This window comes from Canis lupus, chromosome 3 (genome assembly GCF_003254725.2).
Source record: "Canis lupus dingo isolate Sandy chromosome 3, ASM325472v2, whole genome shotgun sequence".
In the NCBI taxonomy this organism is placed as follows: Eukaryota; Metazoa; Chordata; class Mammalia; order Carnivora; family Canidae; genus Canis; species Canis lupus.
The window spans coordinates 89,040,247-89,064,498 of record NC_064245.1 but is presented as its reverse complement, the minus strand read 5'-3'; the positions used below and the strand labels follow the sequence as shown (position 1 = coordinate 89,064,498).

Here is a 24,252-nt window from a genome sequence, read left to right as displayed (position 1 = left end):
TTAACAGGTTGTTCAGGAGCACATAATGGCATGGTTTGTAACACATGACCTTGAGTGCGATAGGACCTCAAGATTTTTTTAACTTCTGGAGAGGAGAGTCTGAAAAGAAAAGAGGCCTGGATGTAAAGAATTCCCATTTTTGTTCCGTGGGTGGAGTTTTTTTTTTTTTTTTAAGACTGATGCGTCTTGACTTTGGGAACCCCACTAATGTCTCCGGACCTGGTGGGACCGGAGAATGGGTCCACCTTATTTAAAACATGTATCCTGCAATGGGGTGTTCTCTCATCCTCTTATATGTCTTCTAAGAGTATGGTTATTTAAAAATGAGAGTTTCATGCTCGGGAATACTGTACTTCCTTCTGAGTGCCTCAAATAATTTCCTTAGCTCCTCCATATAGGTCTGATGCAACTCCTCAACCTGTTCTGGGCTTGGATGTGGAGTCCGATGAACAGGGATTGGGTGGCCAACCACGGTGTGGATAGGTTTCCTATAGGGCATCAGACCAAAATTGTATTGAAAAATCCCTCTGGCATGGAACAGAGGCAAAGCAAACCCCATGATCTTCTGTAGCTTCTCCCAGAGTCCCAGAGTGGATTGGACATTGTCTACAAAAGGAACTGAAATCTAAAATGTTAGAAGACGTCTGTCTTGGTGGTGAAAAAGGGGACTAAGTAAGAGAATCTTGGGCAAAGATGAGAGCTGAACTTCCTCCACTCTGGGTTAGAGTCTGAGGGGTAGGGACTGCTGCAGCAGGGGAGACTGACTACTGGGCAGTAATCTGACAGCAAGTCACATGTGCGACGCGGATTGTATGTCGAATGTGGGGAGGCGACAAGCTCTGTCCAGTGTTTGGGTGGCTCCTCACGAACTAACAGTCCCGTCGTACCTGAGCTCCCGGCTTTAGTTGTCACGATGCTCCACACTGCCTGGCTCTGCCCAGGATTCACCGGGGAGCGTCAGGGGTGCGCAAACTTCCTTGCCTTTAGACACAGAATATTTGTGCACTTTAAATTCGACACTGCTCCTGGGAGCTTAAAAAATCATCTGACGGGGTGTTAAACCTTCTCTTAACCCTTAAAATCATTGCCCCCTCATGAATAAACTGGATTTATTACCTTGATCTTTCTTTATTCCAATGAGGCAGTTACTCGCAACTGTAATGTGCCTTACATGAGAAGTTTTCTATTTTCTCACTCATTGGTTTGAAAGGTAGGACCTTTGATATATGAACACAATTTGAAATAATGGCTTCAGTGTGCACTTGTGTTTACAGAGCTTGTCAGTGTATATTTCTCCCACTTGATCATTATAATTGACCTGTGACTGAGGTGTCTACATTCACTGAGGCAGAACAGGAGGTTCTGCGGTCACGTTCTAGCCAGTGGGGCAGCTGGAATGTGCACTTGAGACTTTCCAGATCACCACAAGGGTTGGGATTAGATGACCCTTGTAAAAATAAGGACCCCAAGGACCTACGAGGATTGGAGCAAAGGAAAGGCAATCAAAAACAAATGAGAAGAAAAGCAAGCAAGCAAGCAAGCAAACTATTATAGTTAATTTTATATGTCAACTTGTCTGGGCCACGATGCCCAAGTATTTGGTCAACCATTGTTCTGGATGTTTCTATGAGGGAATTTTCGATGAAAGTCACATTTGAACCAATAAAATTTGAGTCAAGTTGATTGTCTGCCATAATTTGGGCAGGCCTCATCTAATCGGTTGAAGATCTAAGTAGAAGAAAGGCTAATCTTGCCTGAGCAAAAGGGAATCCCTCAGCATACTGCCTTCTGACCTGATCTGCAACTTTGGTTTTTCTTGGTTCTATGGCAGTGGTCTTTGGACTCAAATGACAACTTTTTCATGAGTCTTTAGCTTGTCTGTCTCTGCAAACTGGCTTAACCCTCCACAGTCATGTAAGCCAATCATTTAAAATAAATCTCTTTTTGTATATAGACACATCTCTTGGTTCAGTTTCTCTAGAGAATCCTAAGCTGTAACTGAATAGTCACCAGCTCTGACCTCAAAAGGAAAACAAAGATGGCATGACTAGCTAGTCACTCAAAAGTTTCAACTATAAAAAATAAAAAAAATAAAAAAAAAAAGTTTCAACTAAATGACTCTTAGTTGGCAGCAACAGAACCAATTTTAGAAGCAAATAAGCACGTTGTGATTGGGTCCCCTGACACGTGGAAATTGTGACTTATTGGCTATTAAACTCTGAGACATCTGCTTGGGATAGCAAGGAGAGAGCGAGCAGATGACTCTGCCATTCAGTGTGAAAGGTCAAGCTGGAAGCCTACCTGGGAGGTAAAATGACTCTTGTAAGAGGTGAAGATGGGGAGCAAAGGGACATCTGCCTGCAGGAGACTTGTCGGCTGTCTTTGATCTCCGGATGTGCTTGATAGATACATCTTATAACGTGAAATGAAACTTATAAATTGATTGTCTCGGATGTGTTTGTTTTATAGAAGTTCAGTCACACGTCTGTGTCAGGCCAAACCCTCTCTGCCATCTGAAAGCTCCTGGCCCAGTTTTAGGGTGGTCAGACCTACCAGGTGAATTGGTCCTTATCCATCTTGCATTCATTACATTAATTCGCATCTTTGACCAATGCATATTGTATGGCTATTATTCTAGAACTTTTCAAGAAAGTGGGGCAGCAGCAATAAACACATCATAGGTCTTGCCCTCATGGAGCCTACATCCAAATAGAAGAAAGAGATAAAAATAAATCCAGAGAGTGGCGATCTTTTGTTTATTCTAAAGGGTTCTTATGGAAAAGCAATGCATCCTACTACCTTCAGGTGAGAAAAAAATTAACCAAACTCTACAGGACTCTAGTGATGAATGAAATGGTTCAAATGATCTGGTATCTAACTTTTCCCACCCCTTTTGTGGAATGGCTTCTGCACAGAGGTAGTATCTCCACCCTTCCATCAAGAATAAATGTATCAGGCTGTGTATACAGCTAAGTGTACACCATCAACCCTGTAGCTATGTTAGTTACGTTAACTTGCTGCAGCGCCAGTAGCAAACAGGTCCTCGAGTATATAATAAGTTTATTTTTTATTTTTTTATTTTTTTTTTTATATAATAAGTTTAAAGGAACGTAATATGTATTTCTTGCTCATCTAACCATCAAACTTGATGGTTCTTCCCAGAGTCCGTACGGGACAGAGGCTAGTGATAGTTTGGCCATCATAGTGTGGTTTCTGAAGTCTCTGTGATGGTCTCATGGGAAGGAGAAAAGGACCACTGAAGAGTGTCCGTGGGAGGTGTTTACGGGCCAGATCCTGATGTGCAAAGTGCTACATGTCATTTCCACTCTTGTTTTGTTGGTTAGAAATCATGTTTTTAAATTTTTATTTATTTATTTTTGTAAATTTATTTTTTATTGGTGTTCAATTTGCCAACATATAGAATAACACCCAGTGCTCATCCCATCAAGTGCCCCCCTCAGTGCCCGTCACCCAGTCACCCCCACCCCCCGCCCACCTCCCCTTCCACCACCCCTAGTTCGTTTCCCAGGGTTAGGAGTCTTCCATGTTCTGTCTCCCTTTCTGATATTTCCCACTCGTTTTCTCTCCTTTCCCCTTTATCCCCTTTCACTATTTTTTATATTCCCCAAATGAATGAGACCATATAATGTTTGTCCTTCTCTGATTGACTTATTTCACTCAGCATCATACCCTCCAGTTCCATCCACGTTGAAGCAAATGGTGGGTATTTGTCATTTCTAATGGCTGAGGAATATTCCATTGTATACAGAGACCACAGCTTCTCTGTCCATCATCTTTCGATGGACACCGAGGCTCCCTCCACAGTTTAGCTATTGTGGCCATTGCTGCTAGAAACAGGGTGCGGGTGTCCCGGTGTTTCATTGCATCTCTATCTTTGGACTGTTGGTGGGAATGTGAACTGGTGCAGCCACTCTGGTTAGAAATCATTTAATGGGGGAATCCCTGGGTGGCTCAGCGGTTCAGCACCTGCCTTTGGCCCAGGGTGTGATCCTGGAGGCCAGGGATCGAGTCCCGAGTCGGGCTCCTGGCATGGAGCCTGCTTCTCCCTCTGTCTGTGTCTCTCTCTCTATCATGAATAAATAAATAATATCTTAAAAAAAAAGAAGAAATAATTTAATGCGTCCACCCCAAAAAGCGAGAGGAACCTTGTGTGCTCAAGAAGAAGACAAGATCATGGATTTGGTAAATGGTTAGCATTGTCTGGCTCAGGCTGATCTGAAAGTCTCCAAGTGTCTGGGCTCTGAAATCATTCTTCACTGATGCTTTACCATGACCATCATCGAATCACTTAAGTATCAATTTTCCTGGTGTCATTTTAAAAGGATGATATTTTAAAATAAACACATTTAGCAAGTTCTCTGCATCTCAGTATGGATTTGTTCATTAGGCTGTCTTCACTCTAAGGGGAAGGATCCAAGAAGTAGTAGAAGTCTTAGGTTTAGGGAAAGTGAGGAAAGGCTCATTCATCTGCTTGGAGAAGTCATTGCAACCCTCCGTAAGCCCCATGGCTTCCATATTATATTTTCTAATGACCTTTTGTCTGATGATTAAACAGTGATTATTCTGTGAAAATATGCTGTCTACAGAAAAGGATAAGGAAGGGGCACCCGGGGGGCACAGCCAGCTAAGTGTCTGCCTTCAGGTCATCATCCCAGGGTCCTGGGATCCAGCCCCACGTCAGGCTTTCTGCTCAGCGGGGAGTCTGCTTCCCCCTCTGCCTCTGCCCCTACTCACCACCGCCAGGCTGGTGCCCGCGCGCTCTCTCTCAAATAAATAAATAAAATCTTAAAAAAAGAGAAAAGTATAAGGAAATAAAAACTGCTCATAGTTATACTACTGTAAAGCTATCTCAGTAATTTATCTAGGCATATTAATTAATATACAATTGGATTACATTTTATGAATTTTAAAGTTAGGATATAAATAAAATTGAGGTAATACAACACTTTCGCATCTTACTATTCTGAGGCATCTTATAATTTTTTTCACTTAACAAAACATCCTGAACATTTTTCGTGTCATTATTTTTCATGGTTGTCCAATTATGTGCCCACTAAATTTATCATATTGTTGGATATTGAGAGGATTTCAGCACTGGAGGACTACGTGGGGAGAATGCAGTATTCCGCAGTCTAGCACACACATCTGATCGCACCTATGCTTCCTTCTTTCTGACTAATCCAGAAGGAGAATCACAGGCCAAACGGTTGAAGCAGTTGCAAGCTTCCTCACACACACAGCTGCGTTGCTTTCCAAAAGGGCTGCACCGGCCTGTGCCTCTGCCACCGGATTTTAAGAAAGCGTCACGTCTCGGTGGGCTGCCGGCCAGGATCACACGGGGCTTCGACACGCACCAAATCCCACGTACAAACAGCAATAATTTGCCTCCCCCGTGAATCCAATCATCATTCCGAAAATTGCCAGCGGAAGTCCTGGCATTTGCACAGATCCCTCCAAGGGATACAGTGATGCGAGTGTTTTTGGTGCAGACGAGGATGCTTTGACAGCCACCTGCTGGACCCCTTGCCACCGTCGCAGCTGTTTACCGAGCACATATCCAAGGCCGCCTCACATACAGTGTTTCTGTTAACATTTTTCAGTAACCCCTGAACGGTGGTGATTATTTAGAGATTAGGAAAGTGAAGGTTGAGAAATTAAAACGAAGTACCTTGTTGGAATCCTACTTTTTCACAGGGCCATCCATTCGCTTGGTCTTTCAACAAGTACTTATTGAGTACCTTCTGTGCCACAGGGACTGTTCCAGGTATGAGTTTTAAAAATTCCAGTTTTGGGATCCCTGGCTGGCTCAGTGATTGAGCGTCCGCCTTCAGCCCAGGGCCTGATCCTGGAGTCCGGGGATCGAGTCCCACGTCGGGCTCCCTGCGTGGAGCCTGCTTCTCTCTCTGCCTGTGTCTCTGACTCTCTCTCTATGCTTCTCATGAATAAATAAATAAAATCTTTTATTTATTTTTTAAATTTTTAAAAAAAAATTTAAAAAATAAAATAAACAAAAATTCCAGTTTTGCTCTTATGGAATTTAAATTTTAAAGTTCAGTGGACTATATGTTAGGCAAATTGAGTTTAAATAACATTAAAAAAACACATTAATAAGTGTTTTTAGGAATACAAGGGATAATTCACAGAAATTAAATAATACTTAGAAAAAAATTAAAAACCCAAATATTGTACACTAAAATAAATAAATAGGGACACCTGGGTGGCTCGGTGGCTCAGCATCTGCCTTTGGCTCAGGGTGTGACCCTCCGGGCCCCGGGATCGAGTCCCACATCAGGTTCCCTGCAAGGAGCTTGCTTCTCCCTCTGCCTGTGTCTCTGCCTCTGTGTGTCTCTCATGAACAAATAAATAAAATCTTTAAAAAATAAAATAAAATAAAATAAAATAAATAAATAAGTAAATAAGTAAGTAAGTAAGTAAATAAATAAATAAATAAATTCAGTGGACTCAAACTCCTACTTCCCTGACTTTTAATTGTGGTGTTGTCTTGTTTTCTGGATTACTATCTTTTTTTTTTTTTTTTTCTTTTTCCTATTAAGAGTGAAAAAGTGGTCTTCTGATGAGCCATCCGTGCAAACACTTCCTTTGGGCAGACCCACAGTGTTTGTTTCCTCCCACGGCCACCCATCATGGTTGTTTTGATTAGAGCCTCATTTGAAAGGAAGCCACTGGATCAAAACCGAGGACACTGATTACAAATGACACACACAAATACACCATATATAGTGAAATTGTCCTTAGTGAGCTTTGTGGAAAATGTTGTTAGCTTCTGTGTTGTGTTTTGTTCTGTGTTTGAGAATGTTTTGCCTTTAGTCCAGCAAGGACCCGTGCACGTCTTCCTCCTCACCATGTAGGATCTACTCTAATTATGAATGGCTTGATGCCAAAGTGCTTTGGAAAAAGCTCCAGGTTTTAGGACGGGCTAAATGAACTACTTTGTCAAATGTCAAGGAGCTGGAGGTTCCTAGCACCCTGCCAGCTGCCACATTAATCTGGTAGGACCAGCAAGTTTCCTTTATTGCTTCTTAAACCCTTCACCATGATATTATCAGGATGCAATAAATGTAGAATGAGATTTTCTTAGCACATAACTGCCATACATTTGTCAGGTGGTGAAGACACTTGCCTTTTGGGGTCTTACAGATGCATTCCTGATGATCCTTTTCAGTTCTCTTACACAGTGTCCTGAGGCATGCGAGTGCCAAAATCCACTGTGAATGTATAATGAATATTTTGCTACTGCTAATATCAATACTAACGAAATAGTCATCTTCATGAGAATTAATACAGTGATGATGATGGTGATCATGAGAAAGACCGTGATGATAAGCAAATACATACGAGCACTTTCTATGTCCCAAGTACTGTGTTAAACGCCTTACATGGCCCATCTCCTGGGAATGGATAGAGGCTAGCATTACCTCCATTCTTCAGATGAGCAAACAGCCAGAGAGAGAAACTGACCGTTAGAAAGAGGCAGAGAGTCGTCTCTAGATCAGAATCAGGAAATTCGAATGTTTAAGCACCTTTAGAGAAAACCCAGTTCAATGGCTTCCTTTTAAAGGTGAGATTGAGGCGGGGGTTACAGGAGGTGCCCAGCCCCCCAGTGGGCTGTGGAGCCTTACCTTGTGACTGTGTTTCCTGAGGTCTACAATGATGTGCAGACTTCCGAAACCCCCTCATGTCTAAACAATAGCTGGCATGTTCTGCACGGCAGTATTTAGAATAATCTAATGAAATGCTCGTGCTTCTGGGCTCTGGACTTAAGTAGAACTGAATTGAACCCTTGCTCTGCCGCTTCAAAGCCATATAGCTTCAGACAAATGGTTTAGTCTGAGTCTCATTGTTCTCCCTTGTAACGTGGGGATCACTGTTGACATCAGAGGGCTGCTATGAGAATCAATAAGCTACTGTATGTTACGTGATTATCTTAACCGCCCTCTTTGCATACCGTATTTGCTCATTAAATAGGAGTTGTTAGTACAGTAGTAATAATCTCAGGTTTGGTGAGCAGAACTTCATCACACAGAATCGCTGTGGCATCATTACAGCAATACCAGGGTTAAACGGCATCCATCAAAGCAGTTGAACCTAGTGTAGTGCAGCTCTGATATAATACAACGAGCCCATAAAGCAGATATGAGTTATGCTTCCTCCTCTAGCCCTCGAAATTGAATCAACTCTCTAATAGCATCAGAGCTTACCCTCAAAGGCAGGGGAATACTGTAACTGTAAATGGCAGATGAGAAGAATAACGGCTACCATGTTGGAAATAAAGGTTAGTAGAAACCCAGCAAACTTTTATTCATTAATTTAAAGGAAAGCTTTCCCTAGTAACGCTTATATGAGTACATTAGAAGTACCGCAGTCCAGGGGCACCCGGGTGCTTCATTTGGTTAAGAGTCTGACTCTTGGTTTTGTCTCGGCTCATGATCTCAGGGTCATGGAATCGAGCTCAGTGACAGGCTCTGAGCTCAGCAGGGAGTCTACTTGAGATTCTCTCCCTCTCCCTCAGCCCCTCCCTCCCCCGCTTGCATGCTCACCTTCTCTCTTTTTCTCTAAAGAAAAAGAAATACAGAAGTCCTTGAGAAGTGGTGGGAAAGCATTTCAGAAAGAGATCCATGCACTTACAGGAAATTGGTAATGAAATTATTTTCCCGGGTGCATCCTGAGTCCTTATACGTTTATCTCACAAGAAAGCCTCTCAGTATTTCCTTGAAAGCTGTCAGAACTCTGGTGGAATGCTCTAGAAATGGTGATATGTAAATCAGATGTGTTTTCTCAGTGATATTTTCCACTCCACTGGTTGAAATCTCTTCCCATAAATCATCCTGCTCAGGTGTATATCATCTCCTCAGGTTCAGGACTATTATTGAACATTTAGAGATACTTCTTCAGGAATCCAAAAGGAAGAGGTATGGTACAAAAATGTCATGGGAAAAAAAAACACTAAAACTAAAAGGCCTTGTGAAATAAATAGTTCTGTGGTGATGCTTTTATGATGTTTACGGTAACACATTTTTAAAGCATCCATGTATTTCATCAACTCTTATGCCTACCCCAGTTGCTAAGGAGAGTATACATGGCAGTGGTTGTGAGGTGCTTATGCTGAAAATCCTGAGTTTCTACCAACAGAAATATCATGCCATCCATGTGTTGTCCCATGAATGTTCTTTCGGTTGTTGTCCCTCACAAAGGAAGTAGACTGACACCTCTTTGAGAAGTAGCACAAGCAGATCGTGCACAGAACGACCAAAAAGAACACAAAGGCTGGACACTGTGTACTCAGATCAGAGAAGAGAAAGAGGAAGACTCATATCATGACCCAAATAAGGTGACCATCCATTCATTCCTCTGGCAAGAAGAGGTCCAGGTAAGTTGGCACTTCTTAGAAGACGTTACCTCCTTAAGCAGTACAATCGTTAGTGACCATACTTACCGTGACTGTGTGCAAGTTCATAAGCAGAGCAAGCATCCTGGACAGTCAGAAGAATGAGGGGGCAACAACTCATGAGATCCACCAAAAAAGGGACAGCTCAAGTGGACAAGGCAAAGGGAATAGGATTTCATGTGTGAAAGGTAGACTTCAGGGCTATTGATCAACAAGTTCTTCCTGCTTCTGAACACATGCAAAGATTGCATTTGAAGGGTCCCTAAGGGTTGGATGGGACCATATGGCAAGTTCTGTCCAATGAATAGAAAGCAGAAGTGACACCATGACATGAGATTTAGAGTAAGAAATATTTGGTCTTTGTCCCTACTTCTGACATACAGCTGCTAAAATCATTGGGTTTTCCTAGGTTGGGTGAGATAAAAGTGTCTCTTGTTATGTTAATGAGGTGACTTTTGGACCCCAGCTGACAATGGGGCTGGTTGCTAGGGGAGCCAACCATATGATTAGAGGGTGAAAGGGTGAAAGCTTTCAGTCCCACACCTCTGACATCTGGGGAAGGTAGAAGGGCTGAAAGTTGGGTACAATCACCAACGGCCAATGATTTATCCAATCATGCCTCTGTAATGAAGCCTCCATAAAAACCCCAAAGGACAAAATACAGAGAACTGGGGTGATAAACATATGGTGATTTGGGGAGAGTGGTGAGCTTGGAGGTGCCATGGAAACCCTGTGCCCTCTTCCCATACCTTGCCGTCTGGCTGTTCCTGAATTATACCCTTTTATGATAAACCGATAATCTAGTAAGTAAAAGGGTTTCCTGAGTGCTGTGAGCTGCTCTAGCAAACCAGACCCACAGAAGGGAAGGGATCATGGGAACCTCTGATTTACAGCCAGTCCTTCAGAAGCACAGATAACAACGTGGGCTTACGACTGGCATCTGAAGAGGACAGCAGTCTTGTGGGACTGAGGCCCCACCCTTGGGATCTGATGTATCTGGGTACGTACACTGTCAGAGTTGAGTTGACTAGTAGGATACCTAGATGGTGTTGGAGAATTGCCTGCTAGCGTGGGGAACCTCCCGCAGGGGAATCCTGGTCAGGTCGTGGTACTTCAGCATCGTCATCATCAGACACTTATTCATACCACTTTTGAGGGGCAGCAATTCATTGCCCCTGCCAGACAGGCCAGAGATCTCTTTTCTTTCTGGCATGGCATCATGTGCAAAACGGTGGCTGCTCCATTAACAGGGCTCCTCGAGGGACATCAGTAAGCAAGACACTCTCGAGTGTGAATGAGAAACACACCTTTTAACATTTGCAGCCATTGAGGTTCTGTTACTAAATAATATTCTGACCGATACACCAGGACAGGACAGAAAAGACTTTCTTCCCTTTTCCATAATGGCTAAGTCGTAGTACTGGTTACGTGGTGAGGAGATATTTGAGATTCATCTGGGAACTTAACTGTATGTGTGGTACATGCATATATTTGTTTATTCTTAAGTGAATTTAATCATCAACTATGAAGTTTTTGAGTATGGATTCAACAGTTAATTGTTATTTTACAAAGTCATGATTTAAAACTACTTTCAAATTACCGCTAAGTACCCCACATGGACTCTGTCCAATTATTACAGTTAAGATTCTGGTGCCTGCCGTGCCCCCAAAATCAGATAAGAAATCTCCTTACAGAGGATGATTTAACAAGTGTTGCTGTTGTTTTGGTCTGGATATGTCTATGGATATACCATGACATTTGGGAAACATTGGCTATTTATTTTCTTAATTTTTAAGATGTGAGCATATCAAGCTGAGTTATAGTTTCATAGTCAAGACAACTTTTTATCCTTTGAAATTTTCTTTCAGATTTTCCATTAATTTGTTGACTGAATTGTTAAAACAAAACATCCCGCCTCCTTACCTGTCTCCACAAGACAGATAGAGGGAACTCACTGATACAATAAAAATGAAGGATGGAGCATTTCGTTTTCAGAGACTGCAGGTGGAAAGCGTGACTGTCTTTACATATTCCATCATGCTTAATACCTAATCCAATTGGGAAAAGACCAAAAAATTGGGGTTCTTTTAAATTCCACTCCTCACTTCCCTCCTTTGGAATGAGGTTGCTTTGAAAAGCCACTCTCTTAGTAGCATGACAATTTAAACACGCCTTGGCATTTCATAATTATAAGAGAATTTTGAAACTTTATTTATTTATTTTTTTAATTTTGAATTTTGAAACTTTAAATGGTGCTATGCCACGACTCGTACTGCTAATATCCCCAGATTCTGTATGCAACCTTCTCTGTTCCTCTTAGACTTGATAAATACTCTGTAGGCAGGGACTGACTGATCCTTATCAGTGTTTAGAACAGAGAGTATTAAAAATGTTTATCTGAAATGGATAAACGCTCAACCAGCTCTTAGCTTTTTTTTTTTTTTTTTTAAAGTAGGCTCTATGCCCAACATGGGGCTTAAACTCACAACCCTGAGATCAAGAGTTGCATGCTCTACCAACTGAGCCAGACAGGTGCCTCTCAACCAGCTTTTAGCTTTTAAGAAATTAGAAGATAAATTTTCTCTGGCAGTTTCCTCGAAAGCCTTGAATGCAAATTTTTGAAACCCCATACACTCCCAGACATCCCCCCCCCCAATTTGCCTATTCTTCCCTATCTAATTATACCAAGGAATACTTTTGATGACTTGTGTTGTATTTTTTAAAAAATATTTATTTATTTGTTTATTTAGGGGGAGGGGCAGAAACAGAGAAGGGGAGAGAGACAGAGAATCTTCAGCAGACTCCCCACTGAGCATAGAGCTGGAAGCAGGGCTCAATCTCAGGACTGAGATCATGACCTGAGTAGAAACCAAGAATCTGACACTCAACCGACTGAGCCACCCAAGAGCCCTAGATGTCTTGTGTTGTATTACTCAAAGTCCTTACTTTTTCTTATACACATCTCTGTCCCTAACAACAACTACAGACTATTAAATAGTCATGAAGAATTTTCGAGGTCAAAATCTTAGTTCCACCCCCTAACCTCATCACTGTTTGTCATAAATATGTTCATAGACATTAAGAGGAAACCATCAGGGTCAGGAGAAATATTTCTTACTTCAACGAGAATTTTAAAATCTTTACTATATTCAATAATTAGACTGTAAAAAGCTCTTTTAAAATAAGAGGATTAGCCCTTCAGTTTTCAGAGCATAAAGGCTGATCACTAAAAACTAGAATCAGTTTTAAATCTGTTTTTTTTAATTTAAATTCAATTAATTAACATATAGTGTATTATTAGTTTCAGATGCAGAGTTCAGTGATTCATCAGTTGCATATAACACCCAGTGCTCATCACATCACGTGCCCTCCTTCATGCCCATCGCCCAGTTACTCCATATCCCCACCCACCTCCCCTCCAACAACCCTCAGCTTGTTCTCTATAGTTAAGAGTCTCCTGTGGTTTGTCTCCCTTTCTGATTTCATCTGGTTTTACTTTTTCCCTCCCTTCCCCTGTGATCCTGTTTTGTTTCTTATATTCTACATATGAGTGAGATCTATGATAAGTGGCTTTCTCAGATTTACTTATTTTGTTTAGCATAATACCCTCTAGTTCCATCTGCATCATTGCAAATAGCAAGATTTCACTTTTCTGATGGCTGACTAGTATTCCATTGTATATAGACACCACATCTTCTTTATCCATTCATCTGTTGATGGATTTATGGGCTCTTTCCATAATTTGGCTACTGTGGCACTGCCACTATAAACATTGGGGTACAGGTGTCCCTTTGGATCACTACATATGTATCTTTGGGGTAAATACCCAGTAGTTCAATTGCTGGGTTAAATTTCTGTTCTAATGTCATTTATGTTCTCTTAATCTAAGTTTCTTCACCTGTCAAATGACCTCTAAGAAATACTGACATCACAAGTAAAAAGCAATGGAAAATTAAAATAGACAATGTATAAAAAAGAAAAACTTTAAAAACTGGATATACCACATGATGGCATATTTTGCTGCTTCCAAAATTCGCATTAAGAAACTTCTGCACTCTCTGAATGCACTCTTTGGGCTAAATATAAATTTCATATTGGAAAAAAAAAGTGGAGAAAGACTTCCTTCAATAATATTGGAAAAGACACAAGAGCTGGGTTATAATCAAGATTCAGTTCAGTTGTTTGTGTGTGAGGATGCAGGCACATTCTGAGTCCAGTGAGGTTTTTTTAGTCACCCAGGGTAAAGGAGAAATCCCAAGCACAAGGCAAAGTTCTTCTGCACCTCAAACAGTCTTCTCCAACTATAAAGAAGAGGGAAATTATACGAAATTTACAGCCAAAAAAAAAAAAAAAAAAAAAAGAGCTCAAGTTCCAGCTCAACTAACAAAGAAATAATTGTGGAAATGTCCAGACTCTGATTCTAAGTCTATAAAATGTAGAAAATAATAGAATCTTACAATTAGGAAATGATAACTCACCGATTCACTATTCTGGAAACTCTACAAATGTTGTCTCTTAACATTCCCAAGTCACCTATGCTGATTCTGCTGAAACGAAGTTACCCAAATTTGCAGGTAAAGCCTTTCTGGGATCAGACCCAAGTCCTAAACCTTTAGTGGAATGCATGTAGTTGTCTGATTTAAAGAGTCTCCAGAAAAGGATTTCCCCAAAGAGAAAGTTCAATGAGAGAACTTTTAATGCAACAAGAGGGTTCATTTGGTCAAAACTCATTTTGTCTGTTACAGCACAGCTAAGTTCTGCAGGTATCTAAACCACCGGGGGGAGAAAAAGGACAACAGTGACTGAAGAGAAGGCCTGTGTATTAGCTTTCTACTGTTGCACAAAAAATTACCGAAACTTAGTGACTTAAGACAACACAAGTTTATTATCTCAATTCTGTGGGGTAAGCGTCTGTCATGGCTCATCTGTGTTCTCTACTCAGGGTCTCACACTCAACATGTTAGCTGGCCAGTTCTTCTGTGGGCCTTGTAGTGTTCCTCCTAGCTCATTCAGATTGTTGGCAGGATTCTGTTTCTTTTGGTTGTAGGACTGAGGTCCCCATTACCTGGTGGACTGTTAGCTGGGTGCTTTGCTCAGTTTTCTTCTCGTGAGTTCTGATTGCCTTTATCTGACTAATCAGACCCTGAAGGATGATCGAAGTTCAACTGATATAGGACTTTAATTACACCTGTATAATCTCTTTAAGGCTATACCTCAATCAGTGTTTAGCTGAATAACCAGGAGACAGCAATCATGAGAGGGCCATCGTTAGAGATCTGCCGCCTACATCTGCTTCTTCTCAATACGAGTTGATCTAGGTTTTCATAGTAGTTTCTATATAAAAGTCTTTTCTATAGTAAAATTCAGTGCTTCGAACCCTAGTTTAACTAGATTTGAAAGGAATTCACCCTGTCAGGGCTGTGTTTGGCAGTGCACAGGGCCAGCAGTGACTGCAAAACTCAATATTTTTTTTATGATTGCTGTGAATAGTTATTCCGTATGCTGAGGGGTGTGTTGTCCTTATTTATTTCTGTTTTACATCATCAAGGTCATTATGCAGATTTTATGAATTGATTAAACCACTTTCAAATTGGCATGACATCAGCCTAATGATATTGGAAGAACACAACTGAATAAAAAAATTCTACCTAAAAGAATCGTGCTGTGTTTCAGTTGGAAAGAATAAAACGCTAAGATGATATGCATGTACATACACAGATATATTTAGCTCTATCTCTATATAAATGGTTGTAAGAAGATGTATTTTTTCTGGAGCTTTGCAATGATCTTATTCTCAGTCTCCTTTTCTTGACCAACTGCATTGGCTAGATTCTGGCTCTTTGATGACTTCATTGTGCTTATCTTCTCTTGACTTTTTTTTTTTTAAGATTTTATTTATTTATTCAGGAGAGATACAGAGAGAGAGAGAGAGAGAGAGAGAGAGAGAGGCAGAGACACAGGCAGAGGGAGAAGCAGGCGTGGAGCCTGATGTGGGACTTGATCCCGGTCTCCAGGATCAGGCCCTGGGCCAAAGGCAGTGCTAAACCACTGAGCCACTAGGGCTGCCCTTCTTTTGACTTCTTATGTGACATCATACTTTTTCCTCATCGTGTAAGCCATTTTTATTTATTGGTTTTCAGTTATTTAGAGTCAAAAGCACCCTACCATAAGCAAAGACCCTGCTGTCATTTTATTCTCTCTCTCAAAGGAGTGGGGAAATGGAAAGGAGCTCATTTTATTATTTGTGGACAAATTCAGTAGAAGTTCTACTGGACAAAGAAGTATAATGTAGAGATTGCATATAAATGTGTATATGTGCGTAGACGCAATTGATTAGACTCATCTACTCTAAATTTTAGAAAAATCTGTTCTAAGACGTATTCATCTTTGATGGAATGCAGAGGATGCAGGATGAACGGAAGTAGCATTTAATGATCACCCATGGTCTGCCGAGCACGGAGCCAGCTTGTGTAGAAGATGCATGTTCTCATTAAGTCTTTATAATAAGTAAAGGAAGCAGGTATTTTCTTACATGGGATGTAATAAATGAGCTCAGAGAGGCTTAAGAAACTTCCCTAAGTTCAGGCCGATATTTAGCCATAGGACTGAGATTTGAACCTGCGTTTGGCTATAAAGCTGTTGTATCTGACTAAGCTGCCTCCATGGAAGGCAAGTGTAACGATAGAAAAGAAAATAAACTCATTGGGAACTTTTACCCAACACTTTTCAGACCTCTTAATTCACACTCAAAAAAGAAAAATCATTAATCGTTTATTCAACAGATCGTCCTAGACCCCCATCTATTTGGAGCTTAGCGTCTATAGGGAAGACATGCATTCTTCAAATATTCACACAAATAAATGTCACATTAAAACTCATCAGGGCAAAGCAGCATAAAAACTCTAACTGCTTTTCATAAATTAATTCAAATGTCACAGGTGAGGAGACGCAGGGCAGCCATTTCATTTGCTTTCATGAGGAAGGCACAGCACACGGTCAAACCTTGCCCTAAACACATCTTATTACATATTCCTTCCCCTCTACTTTCTTGTTCCTAATTCTGAGAAAGGAATTCCTTGTCCTTCTCTCAGGTACTTGCTGCTCAGCAAGCTGCTGTTTCCAGGAGCAGCCCTGAGTCTCTGGGGCTTGGCTACAAGTCAGAGGAAAGTTTGTTCTGCTTAATTAAATTCTGTTTGCTGCAAATACTTGAGAAGTCTTACCCTTCTTTGCCTCCAGTGATTTTTCAGAGGCTCTTCTCTAAAGGGGACAGTTAGCAAGGGTCACTGCCCGGGAGGACAGTCCTGCCTTGACTCGCAATGCCTCTAGGTTCCCCACTGTGGGGGCAGAGTGCTCAGAAGGAGACCTGGGGCCTGGGCAGGTGCCCAGAGCACTTCAAAGGGTTTCCGGAGCTCAGATGATGCGCTGCCTGCCTCAACCCTTCTGAGTGCTTTATTACAACATTGAGGCACAAGGGGGCAGCAGTGTCTTCCATGATAGCTGGAAATCACAGTGCTAGTTCTACGCGGAGTCTTTTCCCTAAACTTGGTGCAAATCTGAGTAGATTTCTTTCCAGAAAGCTATTTTCTGTGTATGAAAAGTGAGTATGAGCTCCTGTTCCCAAATTAGATATATAGAATTTCATTTTGTTTTCAAGTAGGCTCTTTTCTGTACAAGTGGGGCTCAAACTCATGACCCTGAGATCAAGACCTAAGCTGAAATCAACCAAGAATCTTAACCAACTGAGCCACCCAGGCGCCCTACCCCCCCCCCTCCGCCCAAGTTAGGTATATAGAAACATTAACTCCTCCATTCTGGATATTATAGTTGGAATAAATCAGCCTAAAATTACAATCTCTTTTTTGGCAGTTGAGCCACCTTAATTTTAGTCATCAAAAATCTCTGGGTTGTAGATCTAAGGAAATAAATAAACAGCACAACAACAAAAATCCCAAGTATGAAATTCAAGTAAATTTGCTCTTAAGTACATGTGGGTTCTGATTTCAGACTGCTTGGATTTGCTTGGGGAAAGTTTTAAATCTTTAAAACAGAAATAATGATAATATTTATCTTGGAGTTATTATGAGGTTTAAATAAAGATAACCCATATACAATGTTTAGTATAATACCTGGCCTTAATCGTGATGGGGATGATTTCTATAATGGTGGGAGTGTCCATTTCGAATCTGTTCAGTTTCTCTTATTTTTAAACTTAATGGGGGAATATTATATTTATTCTTATTAAATAGTTTCTGTTTATTTAGTCCAAAATCAATCTTCCCTTATCTTGTTCTAAATTGTAGCTTCACTAATTTGATAGCCTCTGGCTTTAAATCCACTCGTATCACTGGTTTTGCGATTTTAAACAGGTTATTTAACTTCTGCAAGCCTGGGTTTTCCTATCATTCATTTATTCATCACATATTTTTTGAAAATATGTCACAGAGTGTAATAAGTGTTGAAGGTAAGACAATCAACAGGGCAGATGAAGCCCTCTGGGGGGTTTGGAATCTATCAGAGAAGACACACATGAAATAAGAAATTCAAAAAAAAAAAAAGAAAAAAGAAAGAAAGAAAGAAAAGAAACTCCAGAGATGACCATTTAGCTGGAGTAGTGGTAAGTGTTCCAAAGGAAGTATGGGAGACCAATCTCATCCAGGAAGGGTTCGAGGGAGGACCTTCCTGAGGACATCACACTTAAGTGACTTTAAAACAGCTATTTGAAGGATGAGAAGTTTAGCAGGAGCCTGGGGAGAGAGGTCGAGGGCATGTGGAAATCCTAGCATGAGTTCAAGGACTAAAGAGATGGCAGTTGTGCAGGGAGCGATAGTCGCACACCAAGTCAGTTAATTCAAAGCCTGCTAAAACAACAAAAACAAAAACAAAAACAAAAACAAAAACAAAGCCTGCTAGACATGTTAAGCATCGAGGTCTTTACCATTCATGTGATAAGGATAATATACTTGTGTTATAGGGCTCTGGAGAGTATGAAGTGATCCTTTACGCAAAGTGCTCAGCAAAAGGGCAAAGCACATTCTACACAATTAAAATTTCTCTATTTTCTTTCTGTCCTACCAGAGCTGAATATCTAACTCTGGTATAGTATTTATTCAATACATAATTATTTCGCATCTACTACTGTGTATGAGGCTCTCTCCTTAAGCTGAATAAACAGAAGAGAAAAAACAGATACGGTCTTGCTCTGGTGGAGGTTTTCCACCGATCAGCTGCTATGTTCTATGTGTGGATGAATTTACTTCATCTGAACAAGAGTTTCAACATAGCTGAAGATTAAAGTCTCATGTTCCCATCTCTGAAACTGAAAAAGAAGAAGCAAACACACAGAATAAAATCGCATTGCCATGGATTATAATGTAAATAATTTAAGGTTATTACTTTGTACATACGAGTTCTGCATCTTTCTCAGATTTTGACAATAATTAATAATAATGATAATTTCTACAATGCACATTTTATACATGGTACAGCTGATTAGAATAGATCCCTATGTAATCGTAATGACTAATGAGGCCTCAGTGACACTCTTTTAGGAGCTAGCATTCTTCTAGAAGCCTGGAAGTCTAGCACCCTGGTAGATGTACCTGTATAGATATGTTTACTTTGATAATTGACGTCATCTAACTTATTATATTTAATATGCTAAATATTACACATATACTTATTTATTTACTTTATTAAAATCTTGATTTCCCAAAAGTGTTCCAGGCATAGAAAAGAATCATGAAATCACAAAACTACAGCTTTTACTTTTCATTTACATCTACACACTTTTCATTTTTAGAGCTTGTTGATATTCAAGACATTTATTTTGCAAATATGGTGAAGGCATTGTTTCAATCAGCAAAAGATCCTCTTCAAAATTCATGTTATACAAGTTTGTGATAACAATTTTTATTCTCTCTAGTGAGGTATAAAGCTACAGGCTTTATGTTCTTGCCACATAATGAAGTAAAACAATACATGTTTTCTTTATATCTTACAGATCCTTTCATTCTTTTGTTCATCAGCCGCTAACCTTACTGCTTCCCAGAGAGATATTACTGTTTAAATTTAAATTATAGCAGATTTACTTCCAGGATTCTCTGGGGTTGTTTTGTTTTTGTGTGTTTGTTATTTTTGTCGGAAGATGATAAGTCTAAAATGGTTTGGGCTGTATATAACCTCTCAAAATATTCCAGACATCTCTTGTTTTTTCACAGCCTAACATACCCAGTAAGATAAGGAATATTATCTCTGCCATTTTTCCATTTTATGCCTCTATGTCAGGCACTGTAAGCAAACTAATCCAACACATCACTCAAGAATAAAATATGAATGAAATATTATTGTAGAATATAAATTAATCACTGAGAGCACAGTTTGTACTTATATTATGATTTCTCCATTTTGTGACTAGTATAATGAGTAATTTTGAATGGATATAGGCGTTAGTCTTTAAGATCAGAATGCAGAAAAAGAGGTAGACTTTCTTTGGTGGGAGGATATGGAAGGAAGTGAGTTATGGAGAAAAGATGGAAAGATGGATCAGTGCTGTTTCTATCAAAGTGAAGTTTGAAGTATCTGATGGACATCTAGGGGAGATAGTCAACAGTCAGGAATAAGTCTGGAGCTTAGGTAAGAGTCTAAGCTTATATCTATGGATTTATGTGCCTTTACCACATAGGTATAGAGATTTAGCCAAGAAAATATGAAGTGAAAAAAAATCAGGGAGCTCAGTACACAGTCTTGGGGAACAGCAACATTTAAGATATGACATAAGAAGAGTGGTCCAAAAAAGAATAGTCAGAGAGATACAAGGAGAAGCAAACAATAGTGATGTCAAAGGAACCAAGGACATTCAAGGAGCTAGTGGTTTCTAGTTCCAAACTCAGCAGAGAGTTTTTTTTTTTTCTTTTTCTTTTTCTTTTATTCCAGCAGAGAGTTCAATTAGGTCCTAAGACGTCATGAGAAGGAAGGGATAAAAGCCTAGACTCTGGAACCAGACTGCATGGCCTTGAATCCAGGCTTTACTACTCATACTATCTGTGCTGCCTTGGGCAAATTTCTTAACTTGTCTGTGCCTCAATTGCCTTAACTGTAAAAGGGGGCTAATAGTAATATTCTTACCCCACAGAATTAATATAAAGATAGCCTTGGCCAATATTTGTAAAACTTAAGCCAATCTTTGGCTCATAGCATACCAAATTTAAATCACGCAATTAATTAATTTCAAGACTGGAAAGTGATGAATACATTTGCAAAAGAAAAAGTGTGGCATGCATACAACTGAGTACAAGGAAAGTGAAAATTTTGAATGAGATCAATGTGTAGCTTCAGTGTCAATATCTTGATTGTGATAGTGTACTATAGTTTTGTAAGATGCTATTGTTAGGAGAAAATGGTACAGAGGGACCTCTTCACACTATGTCTTGCAACTGCATGTGAATCTACAGTTATCTCAAAATGGAGGATTTATTTTTTAAAAAACACTCATAATCATGGAAAAAGGATTTTAACCTAAGGAAGAGCAGTTTAAATGACATAGTAGGGCCAAAGTTTATAGCTGGGAATTAGTTGGAGGTGAGATACTATTGACTGAACTTAGATAATTCTTTTAGAGATTGCATAAGGACAGTATAAGAATAAAATTTGCAAAAAAAGAGGGTAATTTCTGCAGATAAATATTGTTGTTGGTAATGATTTGGTGTATGTATGCATACCATACATTTTTCTAAATGTAAAAGAGATGTGAGTAGGTTTTGAAGATATAAGGAAGCATCCAGGAGAGACAGGGGGTGGGGAGAAATTAGAGATACAGAGCAAAGAGAGAGCAAGATATCACAAGGAATGGGATTAGGAATATAGGGAAAATGGAACGTTTTTTTCTTTTTACCTGGAAAGAACAAGACAGTAAATAAACATAAATCAGGTGCCAGCCATGCTATACCTGTTCTAGTAGTTGAGGATGTGGTGGTGATTATAATTCTCTATGAGAGAACAGATGCTTTTGTAGATGCATTTATTGAGGGTATCAGGAGAGTTTTGAATGATGTAAATATATATAATTTTAGCTATGTATAGATGGAGAGAAATTTGAGGGAATATCAAATTGGTTATAGAGTTTGTGAATTAGTGGTGATACTCATGCCTCTGATTTTCTCTGTTTGGCAAGTAGTAGAAGAGTAAAAAGAAATTATTGGTTGACCTCAGAGTTGGCCATATGGATATTATAATAGGCTAAAAACTGGTGCCCCAGAAGATATACTTACCCTACATCTTGGAAACTGTGAATATTACTTTATATTTTAAAGATATTATTACTTTAAGAATCTTGAGATACGGAGATTATACTGGATTACCCAGGCCCATCACAAGTGTCCTTGTAAGACAGAGGCAGAGAGATTTAATTCACATGCAGAGAGGGAGATGATATGAAGATGAAGCAGAGAGATACTGGTCTTAAAAACTGGAGTGATGCAAGCACCAGCCAAGGAATGCTGGTACCTGCCAGAAGCTGGAAGAGGTAAGGAACAGATTATCCCCTACAGCCTCTGGAGAGAACATAGATTGCTTTGATTTTGGCCAACCTCTTGATTTTGGCTCAATGTTATTGATTTCAGACTTTTGGCCTCCAGAAAGTGGCAGAAAAATTTCTATTAAGTCACCTTATTTGTGGTATTTTGTTAAGGCAGTCAAAAGAAATCAACACAGGTATGATCATTGAACAAGAGTAAAGGAGCAGGAATGCTTAAGAGGTGATTCACATGATCAAAGCCATATAGACTGGATTAATGTGGAGCTGGTGAGACTACAGGGGAGATGGTTATGACATTACTCTGGTTTATAAAGTTGGTAAGCAGGAGGTAGTGGGAGACAGGGCCCAAGGCATTCGAATAGAGGAAAAGTTGTGGTTGAAAGGAGGAGACTAATTTAAGATTTCTGGAGCGGAACACTTAGGTAATTATGAGGTCCAAATTATGCCCATCAGAGTGAAAAATGGAATCAAAAAGAAAATAATGGCATTCAAAAAGTCAAGAAACACTTAAGTTCAGATAGGTTTCTATTAGGTCAGTTTCATGGATGTTGCTTTCAGGCAAGGAAATCAAGATTTTCAAATCAGAGATCAAAATCTTAAATGAGTAAGAGTTAGTGACTCTGGAATGACAGCGTGAGGTACATTGATTCTGATTCTCCCTGTTTCTGCTCTACTCTGCTCTTATTTGTTTTAGGAAGTCTCAATCCTTCATTTTAGATGATATTGGTGGGGCTCCCAATTCCAGTACACTCTATTTCCTGAGACCACAGGGTTATGTCAATGTTGCAGCCTTGTTCAAGAACAAGTCTCCATCACTCAGGTCAAGTGATTGGTTCAGGTATGTCATGTGACCAGGTTCAGATCCTCTCTTGCTGGAGTTATCAGGGCCATCTCCAGGAAGGCAGGGGAAAGAGAATCTTGATGATGATATTCCTGGAACCTTAATCCAGCTGTGACTGATACTATAAATGTTTCTTTGAGTTATGTGAGCCAATAAAATTTTTTAAATTTTGAATTATGCCATAGGACTAGAAATTTTACAATAAGGCATATAAAGGAAATACAGATGGGGAAGGAAGACATAAAGCTGTCTTTGTTTTCAGATTATATGATTGTCAATCTACAAAGTCTTAAAGAAGCAACCAAACAGGCAATAAGCAATTATAACAAGGTTGTAGGATACAAGATGAATATACAAAAGTTAATTGCTTTCCTTTCTAAAAAAAAATTATTTAAATTCAATTTGCCAATACATAGTATAACACCCAGTGCTCATCATGTGCCCTCCTCAGTGCCCATCACCCAGTTACCCCACATCCTCTCCCCCTCACCTTCTGCAACCCTTTGTTTCCCAGAGTTAGGGGTTCTCTCATGGCTTGTCTTCCTCTCTGATTTTTCCTCAGTTTTATCCCCTTCCCTTATGGTTTCTTTCACTATTTCTTATATTCCACATATGAGTGAAACCATATGATAATTGCTTAATAGCTTTCCTGGATAGTAACAGTGAAAAAGTGGAATTTGAGAGTAAAAACACAATATCATTTATATCACCACACTGCAAAATGTAATATCTAGGTACAAATCTAATAAAATATGTACAAGTTCTATATGAGGAAAATTGAAAAATTCTGATGAATGAAATCAAAGAATAACTAAAAAAGTGGGGAAAGATCCCTTGTCCATGGATAGGAAGACTCAATCCTGCCAAGATGTCAGCTCTTCCCAGCTTAATCTATAGATTCAAAACAATCCTAGTCAAAAGCCCAGCAAGCCATTTTATGGATAGTAGCAAAACTTATTCTAAAATTTATATGGAAGGACCCAGAATAGCCAACAGGAAAGAGAATAAAGCTGGAGGGTCGATGAGCCCTGACTCCAAGATTTAATATAAAACTACAATAATCAAGGCAGTATGGTATTGGTGAAATACACAACTAGACCAATGAAACAGAATAAAAAACTCAGAAACAGACCCACAGAAATACAGCCAACTGATCTTTGACAAGGTGCAAAGCCAATACAATGGAGAAAAATAAAGCAAAACAAAATAAAATAAAATGAAGCAAGACACAGACCTTACAAGCCTCACAAGAACTAACTCAAAATGGATCATAGACCTAAATGTAAAGCACAAATCTGTAAAACTCATAGAGAATATAGGAGAAAATCTAGATGACCCTGGGTATGGTGATATCTTTTTAGATACAACACCAAAGATGTGATCCCTAAAAGAAGCAATCAATAAACTGGAATTCATTAAAATTAAAAACTGCTCTGCAAAAATCAATGTCAA

At 39.7% G+C, this 24,252-nt stretch overlaps 1 protein-coding gene across 1 annotated transcript in view; it reads right to left on the bottom strand.

Moving 5' to 3' along the window:
* KCNIP4 (potassium voltage-gated channel interacting protein 4) overlaps positions 1-24,252 on the bottom strand; it is a 1,134,091-nt gene that overhangs the window by 32,527 nt on the left and 1,077,312 nt on the right.